This window comes from Amphiura filiformis, chromosome 10, assembly GCF_039555335.1.
Source record: "Amphiura filiformis chromosome 10, Afil_fr2py, whole genome shotgun sequence".
Classification (NCBI taxonomy): Eukaryota; Metazoa; Echinodermata; class Ophiuroidea; order Amphilepidida; family Amphiuridae; genus Amphiura; species Amphiura filiformis.
This window is the reverse complement of record NC_092637.1, coordinates 60,372,417-60,384,793: the sequence shown is the minus strand read 5'-3', so window position 1 is coordinate 60,384,793 and position 12,377 is coordinate 60,372,417. Positions and strand designations below refer to the sequence as shown.

At 39.4% G+C, this 12,377-nt stretch overlaps 1 protein-coding gene across 1 annotated transcript in view; it reads right to left on the bottom strand.

Annotated features, from left to right (window-relative positions):
* The window catches only part of LOC140162014 (uncharacterized), a 31,768-nt gene extending 21,325 nt beyond the window's left edge, over window positions 1-10,443 (bottom strand). The window contains exon 1 of the mRNA XM_072185304.1: window positions 10,396-10,443. The gene's annotated coding sequence lies outside the window, so the exon portion shown is untranslated. The remainder of the gene's footprint in view (window positions 1-10,395) is intronic.
* Between the last annotated feature and the right edge of the window lie 1,934 nt (window positions 10,444-12,377).

Below are 12,377 nucleotides of genomic sequence, written 5' to 3'. Positions count from 1 at the left end.
AATATACTGGTCAAAAAAGGAAAACACACAGAAAAATATGATACAAACGCAAAGTATGTTTTATTACATTTTAATACACTAGTTATTTACTAAACCATGTCTTTGTATGTTTAAAATGGTCGTTACGTCATCGTTTGGGCAGCAGACGACGTCTGTTTATTTGTTTATATTTTTGACGGCATGCTGCAACTTTTTCTGGTGAATGAAATGCATTGCTTATCGAAGCTGCGCAACGCGAGGCACATGACATTTGCTAGCCTGAGTCTCGGTCCCGCTCTCGAAACTAGAAAACATGGCCGAAAAAAATATCCATGCGTATCTGTGAAATAGGTAGTGAACTTAACCTAACCGTGCATGCACAGATTTAATGTACATGCACACGATCGAGGTCAAATTCGCTTGTCGATAGCGATGTACGCTCGCGTGTTTTCGTGAAGCTACAAGCGTTGCTCAGTCTGAGAGTACTAAATAAAGAGAGGCGCTACATCGATCGCTCAAGTGAGGACAGCGTGAGCTCGATACCTGTATAAGAGTCTGTTCGTCACGCCACAAATCTTGAAAGGTGATTTTGAATATGTAATGATATGAATGAGCTATAATGTGACGTAGCTACGAAAAGGCGCTGTCATTGGATGTATGTGGTTCATTTTCCTATGAGTTATTGTTGTTATGGTTTTAAATGTTTGTTTTTTTGTCTTTTATATGAACGCATCGCCAATTAAGGCGTGTACCACTGATATAGGCCTAAAAGCGTCCGTTCAAATAAATAAATAATATAAAATATGCCCATATTGTTGTTGCTGGGCAGACATCACGCTCTCTGCGAACGGTACAAAAAGGTGACTAATAGAAATATATTACGGATCTTGGCAGCAGATAGATTGCGCTGTCCTCTGACCCTTACTTATTGCCACGTTGACCTAGATAAACACGTACAAGCAGGGGATGCGACTGTGCCACAGGTTTTGTCTACGGAATCGGTATAGGCAATTTGTACAGAGTGCCGCTAGCCTGGCTCAGTGTTCCACCATGGCCAAGAAATACGTAATAAAATTATAGGTGCAAGTTGTGACATGTGTAAACATTACAAATATGCCAAAAAATCAGGTTTGAAAAAAATTAACCAAATTCATATTATAAGATCGTACATTATGACTTTAACATGAAAGATCATGCAATTGTCTTCAAAACAAGAGCACCTATGATGTCAGTGGAAATTTCAATGGAATGAATAGAGGCCGTCAGCCTTTCGCCATCTTGTGGGTACAAATGATACGCTGCGTTCATGCCTGATACTACGCGCAGGTCGCAGCTTGCCACGCAGTTGTTACCACGCATCAACGCGATGATTTTACTGTTCACGCATGGAGATCGAACGACCATCGCAGCGTGTACCCACAAGATGGCGGACAGCCTGACATAGCGTTGCGAATTTTGCGTACACTGCGTGATGTACGCCAACGTGTGCAACTGTGCGTGCTTAACGCGGAAGTGAATCCAACCATGTCAATGCACTTGTGATTGTTACCTAGCTGGGGGGTTTCCAACCCCCCAAGCTAGGTACTGTTTTGCTATCGGTACTGTTTTGCTATCGGATCTTTCTTTACCTAGCTGGGGGGGTTTACACCCCCCAGCTAGGTACTGTAATGCTATCCGATCTTTCTTCTTTCTGGCAATAAATTTCAAAATGCTTCTCCTCCTCCATGTTACACCCTACAGTTACGTAACTTGCACATATGTATCGGCTATATACAGTGCCCGTAGGGTCTAAACAGAATTGGGGTAAATGGTCATTAAGGGGGCATTTCCTGTATTTAACCAAATACCTTCAAAATGCTTCTTCTGCCACATATTATATAGTACAATGATGTCATTTGCATATATGCATCGGCTATACCCCACGCCTAGAACTTGCATACAGAATTGGGGTCAAAGGTCATTAAAGGGGCAAAATCTTACAATTGCATTATCTGGACATCTGTAAGGGGTACAGGGCTCAAACTCGGTGACAACAAATCTCATGACCAGGGGAACAATTTGCACGGGTCAGGTCAAAGGTCATGCAGAGGTCAAATTTTAGAAATGAATTTCCTGGACATCTGTAAGGGGTACGGGGCTCAGACTTGATGACAACAAACTTAATGATCAGGGGGACATTTTGAAATACTTTGCAGGGGTCAGGTCAAAGGTTATCTGGGGTCAAATCTTATAATTTTATTTTCTGGATATCTGTACGGGGTATGGGGCCCAAACTCTGTGACAACAAATCTCATGATCAGGGGAACATTTTGCAGGGGTCAGGTCAAAGGTCATGCGGAGGTCAAATCTTATAAATATATTTTTTGGACATCTGTAAGGAATACAGGACTCAAACTCGGTGACAACAAACCTCATGACCAGGGGAACATTTTTGGAACATTTTGCAGGGGTCAAATACCTCCACAACACCAACACGCCCCAGCTAGGTTTGTGGTCTATGACCACCATTTGCCACTAGTTCTTTCTTCTTTCTGGCAATAAATTTGAAAATGCTTCTCCTCCTACATGTTACACCCTACAATTACGTAACTTGCACATATGTATTGGCTATATCCAGTGCCCATAGGGTCTAAACAGAATTGGGGTAAATGGTCATTAAGGGGGCATTTCCTGTATTTAACCAAATACCTTCAAAATGCTTCTTCTGCCACATATTATAAAGTACAATGATGATCCTGTAATAAGAAGTAACCAGGCCGGATTTAGACCAGGCAGAAGCTGTGCACAGCAAATGCATATCCTCCGTAGAATCATGGAGGCTTTCCATAGTTACCAACTTCCACTGACTATAACATTCATTGACTTCAAGAAAGCCTTTGATTCAATCAACAGGAAGATGATGTTTTCTGTTTTGCGGCACTATGGTATCCCTGAGAGCATCGTAAATGCAATACGTGTACTGTATACTAATTCGCAAAGTGCCGTATTGGTAGATGGCAACATCTCGGATCCCTTCTTAGTGACTACTGGAGTATTGCAGGGGGATGTTCTAGCCCCATTCCTATTCATTGTTCTCATCGACTACTAGTATTTGATGACGATGGCTACCGAGGGGAATAACAGCGGTGTTGAAACACACCCGCGTCGCTCCAGGCGTTATCCTGCCAAGGTTTTGAACGACTTGGATTTCGCTGATGATATTGCCTTGCTTGAATCTTCCATCCCGCTGGCACAGGCACAGCTGACCAGAACAGCGGCTGCAGCAGAAAGCCTGGGTCTCATCATCAGTGTTCCCAAAACTGAGTACATGACCATCAACTGCAATCCTCAGCCACCACTCCAAGTATACGGAGAACCCATCAAGTATGTCACTGATTTTAAATATCTTGGTTCCATGATGGGCTCTAGCACCAGTGACCTCTCCCGACGGAAGGCGCTTGCTTGGTATGCATTTTGGAAACTGGAGCATCTGTGGAGAAGTCCAACAATCACTGTTGCAACAAAAGTCAAGCTGTTTAACACAACTTGTGTTACAGTATTGCTCTATGGCTGTGAGTCCTGGGTGATATCTACTGATATGGAAAATAAGATCAACGCTTTTGGTACATCATGTTACAGGATAATGCTGAACATCAAGCGCACCGACCATGTTAGTAATGAAAGGGTCTGTACCATCACCAACTCAGTGCCTCTTATCAACTCTGTCAGATCACGACAACTACGATTCCTGGGACATATCCTGAGGATGCAGGAAGATGAACCATGCAGAAGATATGCTCTCTACACCCCATTACATGGTAAAAGAAGACCTGGAAGGCAAAGAACATCCTACTTGTCTTATGTGCAACAAGATATTCCTGAAAAAAATTGGTGTCAGTTCCAATTTACAATGTAATTATTATTTGAATGTAATGTTAAAGATGGTTCCGAAAAATGGCCAAAGGCAATTCGACAAATAAAAAAATAGGCAAATGTGGTGACTAATTTGCATATCTTGCGACAAAAATTGCATCCGATCTTACGACTGCCGCTTACCACAACCTCATCAAGTTACATCCCTATTAGGGGCCTACGTCTCACCAGTTCGAAATGGCAAAAAAAAACCACCCAAAAACAATTTTTAAGTTAGGCTAAATGTGCAAATTAGCTACCTAATTTGCGCCAAAAATTGCATCAAGTCTTAGGGCAGCCACTTACCACCACCCTACCAAGTTATACCCCAATACACCTCACCAGCTCCGTGAAACTGCCGCTTACCACAACCTCATCAAGTTATATCCCTATACGCCTCACCAGTTCTTCGAAATGGCAAAAAAAACCCAAAAATAACCATTTTTAAGTTAAATATGCAAATTAGCTACTTAATTTGCATATTTTGCGCCAAAAATGCATCAAGTCTTAGGGCAGCCACTTACCACCACCCTACCAAGTTAAACCCAGATACACCTCACCAGCTCCGAGAAACTAACCTGGAAGCCAAAGGCATTTAAAAACAAAGTTCACACAATACAAATGTATAAGACCCCATTATAGCATAAGGCAATTTATAAGTCATTTTAAATGATTTTAAATGTGACGTATACAATTTGTCTATAACACAGGGAGATATAAAATGTAGGGATTTGGGTACTTTTTGTTCAATTTTCACAGAAATTGAAGGATTTTGACCTTTGTTTTTGTTTGTCTGTTTACCCCTGGGTCGCTGAAATAAAGAATTATATTAATTAAATCACCTAATTTATAATTAATAAAGGACAAAGAAGGATAAAAGCAAAAGTAGGCCTATGCTTCATTTAGTTAAAACAATAGTAACATCCCTGTTGTGTGTACAAAAATATAACTCTATACGACAATGCAAATCAGGATCAATTCATGGACTAAGTGCACAGGGAAATGTTGAGTATGTAAATTAAATGGTACAGCCAAAATGCCATTGGGTATGTAATTTAACTAGAACAGCCTTAAATTGATATCGATATTAACATTGACGTCACAGATTCGATTTGTCACGTGATCGTCAAACCTGTACTAAAGGTGTCAGTTCTGCAGGAACTGACACAAAAACTGTTGGGGGATTTCGACAACTTTCTACTGCCAGATGCCATTGCCACTTTGGCTTCAGATCGTAGTACATGGAGAAACTTTGTAGTCGCCTGCTTCGCAGCCGAATGAAATGAAAAATGAATGAAACAATGATGTCATTTGCATATATGCATCGACTATACCCCACGCCTAGAACTTGCATACAGAATTGGGGTCAAAGGTCATTAAAGGGGCAAAATCTTACAATTGCATTATCTGGACATCTGTAAGGGGTATGGGGCTCAAACTCGGTGACAACAAATCTCATGACCAGGGGAACAATTTGCACGGGTCAGGTCAAAGGTCATGCAGAGGTCAAATTTTAGAAATGAATTTCCTGGACATCTGTAAGAGTACGGGCTCAGACTTGGTGACAACAAACTTAATGATCAGGGGGACATTTTGGAACACTTTGCAGGAGTCAGGTCAAAGGTTATCTGGGGTCAAATTTTATAATTTCATTTTCTGGATTTCTGTAAGGGTTATGGGGCCCAAACTCTGTGACAACATCTCATGATCAGGGGAACATTTTGCAGGGGTCAGGTCAAAGGTCATGCAGAGGTCAAATCTTATAAATGTATTTTCTGGACATCTGTAAGGGGTACGGGGCTCAAACTTGGAGACAACAAACTTGATGACCAGGAGAACATATTTGGAACATTTTGCAGGGGTCAGGTCAAAGGTCATCTGGGGTCAAATATTAAAATTGAATTTTCTGGACATCTGTAAGGAATACGGGACTCAAACTCGGTGACAACAAACCTCATGACCAGGGGACCATTTTTGGAACATTTTGCAGGGGTCAGATACCTCCACAACACCAACACGCCCCAGCTAGGTTTGTGGTCTATGACCACCATTTGCCACTAGTTTAGTACTCTATCCAAGGTACTGTGTGTTCGCTTCGTAGTTTAAAATACACAAAATACAATGGCGGTTGGATTGAATACAGCTTTTCAAAGCTGTGTTCATTCAATTGAAATTCCTAGAATAGTTAGTTAATTTCGCTGCTCTCTAGTTATATCAGGTGGCATGAAATGCCACACTGATATATTGTTGCAAGTGTCTTCTGCATCTGAAATCTTCTGCTTCTTTCGTCAAACCATCTTTTAAAATGCTACTAGTGCCAGACGCTTGCATCAATCTCGACCAAACGTGACCACAAGAAGCACTGATCCAAGCTCCTTCTAAGTTGTACACAGTTAGGGGTGAAAGGTCATGTAGGGGTTATTAGACGTCATTATGTGAAAATCTTTAAAATGCTACTAGTGCAAGGCGCTTGACCCAATTTCCACCAAACGTGACCATACAATCCGCTGAGTCGCTGACCCAAGCTTGATATAAGTTGTACACAGATAGGGGTCAAAGGTCATATAGCGGATATTAGGGGTAATTGGGTGAAAATCTTAAAAATGCTGCTAATCCTGTAAATTGCATGCTATGACCACTAAACTTGGTCAGAAGAACCACTGGCCCCAGCTTTATATATATCGTACCAAAGCTTAAGGGTTAACCCAAGGTCAAAGGTCAAATGATGTCACATGTTAAAATTAGCCTGATTTGGCTTTGAACATCTTTGTGTAGAACAGCTACATTGTATCATTAGGCATGCTGCTTGACCTACATAGACAAGCCACAACTTGAATTTTTCCAAGAAAAGTAAATATTGTGATATACCCAAGTATTATTAAAGCAGAATCTTAACTAGCCCACAGTGTCAACACCCTGTATTATAAATATTTTTTCCATACAGCTCAATACTCCGTTGAAATCAATATTCTATTATTGACACAGATAAAGAAAGTTTACATATGCATTGTGTTATAGGGCTTGCACCTGGAACTTAACTGAATGGGCTAAACATGTTCCTTTATACCTATAAAGTAGAATTGTAATTCTCAAAATTAAATATATCACAATTTTTACTTTGGATTTCAAAATCTTTACTCATAAAATGCAGTAAAAGATATCCACAGCAAGCTGCAAGGCCCCGATAATTAGTGTACTGCTTTTCGAGTGAGTGTACTGGAAACAAAACCCTGGTTTTACCTGAAAACAAATCGATTTTCTTGTAATAGAAACATCATATGGGGTACTAGAGCATGCACAAATCGTAATAATGTGTAGAATATAGAAACTCTGTGTGTATCTCATATGATAGTCATGGTATGCTTAGCCCGAGTCGCTCGGCCTATCTCGAACAAAATCGCGATGCGTAGCTGTTGAAAAATGAGAGGAGTCGCTGTACTATCACGGCAATTTTTGACACGAAGATATAGGGATGATGACGATGTGCAGCCTTGATCCAAGGCTTGGGGGCTTAAAGTCACAGAAATCATATGTTTAGGCCTATTTATCACAATATCACACAACACCCTCATTGATCAAATTACCAATATTTGTGCCAATAACTCACAGTGGTTTCTTGGATATTTATCACTGTATAACAGGTAGTCTATAATGGAGCCCATATTCCACTACCACTTTTCATAGTTAGACAACTGACTGACCAACTCAATATCCTACACATGGTCTATGATGTAGGACCAAGTGATAAATAGTGCCCTCATAAACATGATAAAGTGTACAGATCAAACTCAAAAATTATAATGATGACATGTAGGGCATTATCATACCTTTTATCTGTACAAGATTTGTTTAACTTGATAATTTTGTATAGGCCTACGTGAATTTTTATTATTTTTTTTAATGATTCTGTGATACTACTGTAATATAAGAAATGTTAACTGTATAAAGCATGTTAAAGGCCCATTCAGTGATTTGCTCATCCGGACGACCGTAAAAATCATCAAAATTCAGATTTTGGTACCTTTGCCATTGTCACAATTATGTAAACATAGCCTGCTAGTGGTTCAGCCGAAAGCCATGTATTTAAGACATAAATAAGGAATTTACATGAATCTGTAATTTAGATACTGACAGTATCTAAATTAGCTACATGTATTTGATTGGGGCTTCAACTTCGTTAATATTGCTGTTTTCTTTGTGTTTTGCCAATTTTTTCATTTCAAAAATACCAAATGACAATTTGAATGACTAATCCTTCACTTTTAAGCAATTTATAAACAATTTTAATTTTCTTACACTTTCGCTGGGATCACTGAATTGGTCTTTAACCACATGATATAGGCCTATAATATGTCACACCATGGCAGAGCTTACTTCCATGGTCACACCCCTCATGACTTAAAGCCTTGTGTACAATCTTTTTAAATTTTTAGATTTTTCTTTATTTCTTCCAAAATGATAAAATAGTTAATATGCAATCATTTAGAAAGTTTCCAATACATTTGGACGCAAAAAACATTGGAAATTTGCAAAGAAACAACATCATAAACTATTCGCCTCTATCACTCGAAATATCTCGCACTTTTTGGATTAGGACACCGAGATCAGTTGATCTAAGCAAGATCTTAAAACAATCAATGCTCCTGTTATTAGTTTTCACCATCAGATATGTCCCCTTTCCAGTGTCTATATCAATGCTTGTATTACTCTGTCAACAAGGTCAACTGGGGTATGTGTTCCGAACATCATCCATGGACATATAGAATAAGACGTAAACATATTGTGTTGAGGAGTAGTGAAATTATTGTGCATTTTGCCAGAAAGGCACATAAATTGGCACAGATATTAGCTGACCCATTCCATGTCAACTCCAGGGATGTGCACCGCAGCACCTCTTCAATTTTTTTCTTTTTCTGTGTGGTCGTAGATATTGATAAGAAAGTAAAATTCCGAAAATTTGAGCTTCATACTCCATTTCGTTTTCCCGTGGCATCAATTTGAAATTTAGGGGGTCAGCGTAAAAATGTGTCGCAACGCGAAAGACAACGTTTGGAGGTCCATAAATGTATAAAGGGAACCATTTACAACTTTGAAAAGTATGTATTCTGGGGTACTTACTTGAGTAGAATTCAAATCTGGCATCAGAAAACTTGTAACTCCTTTACTTTAAAAGATATAGGGCCCTCAAAATGCAACTTCGTCCATCCAGGACCAACTTTGGGGGGTCAAAACTCCAAAAGTAAAAATAATTTTATTGTCCATTTTTTTGCCAGTCAGAGCCATTTGGTAGGACATTACTCTTATTTAATATTGAGCCTATTAGAATACTTTTAGCTGAGATATTACCCATACAAAACCCCAATTGTACATTTTTTGTACATTTTGACCCCCCTGAAAACCAATGTCAGACATTTGCCCCACCATCAACTTCAGGTATGTTGAAGATATGTCCTTGGACAATATTTCTGAGAGATATTGGCTTTACTCGATGGCTTCAACACATCAGTAAGGTTTTTATACATTCTCCATAGAGTTGTACACATTTTTACGATTTCGCATGTATAATGACATGTACATGCTCTGGGAAAACGAAATGGAGTATGAAGCTCAAATTTTCGGGATTTTACTTTCCCATCAATATCTACCACCACACAGAAAAAGAAAAAAATTGAAGAGGTGCTGCGGTGCACATCCCTGGAGTTGACATGGAATGGGCCAGCTCAGATATCTCCGGCAATCACAACATTATGCCTTATATGTTTATAGAAAATAATTATCAAGCACGAATCACAAATAAAAACAACCGGCTCATGGTCAAAATTCCCGTGCCAAAATTGTCCAGCGCAATGACGTCATTGCACTCAACAATTTCGGTGCCCGGGAATTTTGAATATCGCGTGTTGAGAGACGGATGTATTTTAAGTCCTTTTTATGGTCAATATGGGTTTGTTTAAAATAAAACCACATGATTTGTGCTTGATAATTATTTTTCTAACATATAAGGCAAAAAGTTGTGATTACCAGAGACATCCTTTAAGAAATTTGGCACCACAATGTGCAACACAATGAACATTCTGGAATAGTGGGGAATTTCCAAGATTATTAATAACTCTGATTGAGTTCGTTTACTGTAACCAAAGGGGTTCCCCCAAAACATGTCAAAATTAACATACAACTCTTGGTTTTCCCCTTTCTATTATTTCTCATGACATAGCTTCAATTGAAAGTTTAAATTGTAAACAAACATAAATAATCAAATTAAATTACTCAGGGAACATCACACTTTAATGTGAAGGGCATCATCATTTTGGTTGCAGTGTTGGTTAAATGACAAGATAGGTATTGCCCCCAACTGTACGTCTCCCACTGCAGCTAAACTGCATGAAAAGAGCAACATTTAAACAATTTCATGGAAGTTTTTTGAAATGATTTTTAGGAAATGTTTTTATTTTTTCAACAGATTTTATAATAAAAAAAATGCAGAGGATTAATATTTGTTCAAAAGAAATGCCATACGATACATACCAGCTCCAGTTGTTTTTGTCTGGTCTCTATCTTGTTGTTGAATACAGATAGCACCACCCAACAGCTTGATAATTATTTTTCTAACATATAAGGCAAAAAGTTGTGATTACCAGAGACATCCTTTAAGAAATTTGGCACCACAATGTGCAACACAATGAACATTCTGGAATAGTGGGGAATTTCCAAGATTATTAATAACTCTGATTGAGTTCGTTTACTGTAACCAAAGGGGTTCCCCCAAAACATGTCAAAATTAACATACAACTCTTGGTTTTCCCCTTTCTATTATTTCTCATGACATAGCTTCAATTGAAAGTTTAAATTGTAAACAAACATAAATAATCAAATTAAATTACTCAGGGAACATCACACTTTAATGTGAAGGGCATCATCATTTTGGTTGCAGTGTTGGTTAAATGACAAGATAGGTATTGCCCCCAACTGTACGTCTCCCACTGCAGCTAAACTGCATGAAAAGAGCAACATTTAAACAATTTCATGGAAGTTTTTTGAAATGATTTTTAGGAAATGTTTTTATTTTTTCAACAGATTTTATAATAAAAAAAATGCAGAGGATTAATATTTGTTCAAAAGAAATGCCATACGATACATTTTTTTGTATATCTCATATTGTATCACTTTTGTGTACTATTATTATATTATGTTTTGTATTGACTGAGGGCCTGCTTGGAAAGCAGTGCTGGTCACTGAAGTTGTTACCCTCAATAAAGAAAGAATAAACTAACTACCAGCTCCAGTTGTTATCTATGCCCGTGTAACGGGCATAGATATTGTATTTGTTGTGTTTAGTCTTCGACTTCTCCTTCTCCTTCTCCTTCTCCTTCTTCTCAAGATCAGTCCTTTGCACCCCTCTAGCTCAGGAACTAAAGTAGCCCCTGGGCCCATACTTGGTACAATGATGGCCCATGACCTCTAGATACATCCTAGGGTACCCCCCCCGACCCCAAAGGTCAAAGGTCATGGGCTACAGGGGTCAATATGTGTAAAATTTCAAACAGCTCTAGCTCAACTACTATAGCGCCCTCAGGGTTCATACTTGGTACAATGATGGCCTATGACCCTAGAAGTATGCTATGCTAGCCGCAACCCCAGAGGTCAAAGTTCATATGCTCTAAAAAGCAAAATAGGTACGACCGGTTAACACAGTGTATCGCAATAGGTAGCATTTTGGTAGCTACCTGTATTTGCAATGATAACGGCCTGAATCGTACGTCAAGGAAATTGATCACAAAATTCCCTTAAAAGGGAATGTGTAGGCTTTTTGATATTAGTGCCTTGGACCACCTCAAAAGGTTGTCATTGTGGGACATGGCGTATGGTTGGTTAATGGGTGTTAGGAGGGTTAAGGGTTGTCACGGTTTGTAAGGGGGTGGTCACCAGTTTTTATAGATTTGGCGCCCAATTGGGCGCTTTTTTATTTTAGGTGCTATGAGGATTATACTTATATCAATTACAGTTTAGGGTCTGGTGAGGCATTAGAGAGAGTGTCCGCCAGTCTGGTGGTGTTTTAGAGCTAGGGAATGTCTGGTGGAGTATAAGAGAGAGTGAGGGTCTGGTGGGGTATTAGAGAGAGTGTGGTCCAGTCTGGTGGTGTTTTAGAGCTAGTGAGTGTCTGGTGGAGTATAAGAGAGAATGATGGCTGGGTGGGGTATTAGAGAGAGAGTATGGGTCAGTCTGGTGGTGTTTTAGAGCGAGTGAGTGTCTGGTGGAGTATAAGAGAGAGTGAAGGCTTGGTGGGGTATTAGAGAGAGTATGGGTCAGCCTGTTGGTGTTTTAGAGCGAGTGAGTGTCTGGTGGAGTATAAGAGAGTGTGAAGGCTTGGTGGGGTATTAGAGAGAGTATGGGTCAGCCTGTTGGTGTTTTAGAGCGAGTGAGTGTCTGGTGGAGTATAAGAGAGAGTGTAGGCTTGGTGGGGTATTAGAGAGAGTATGGGTCAGCCTGTTGGTGTTTTAGAGCGAGTG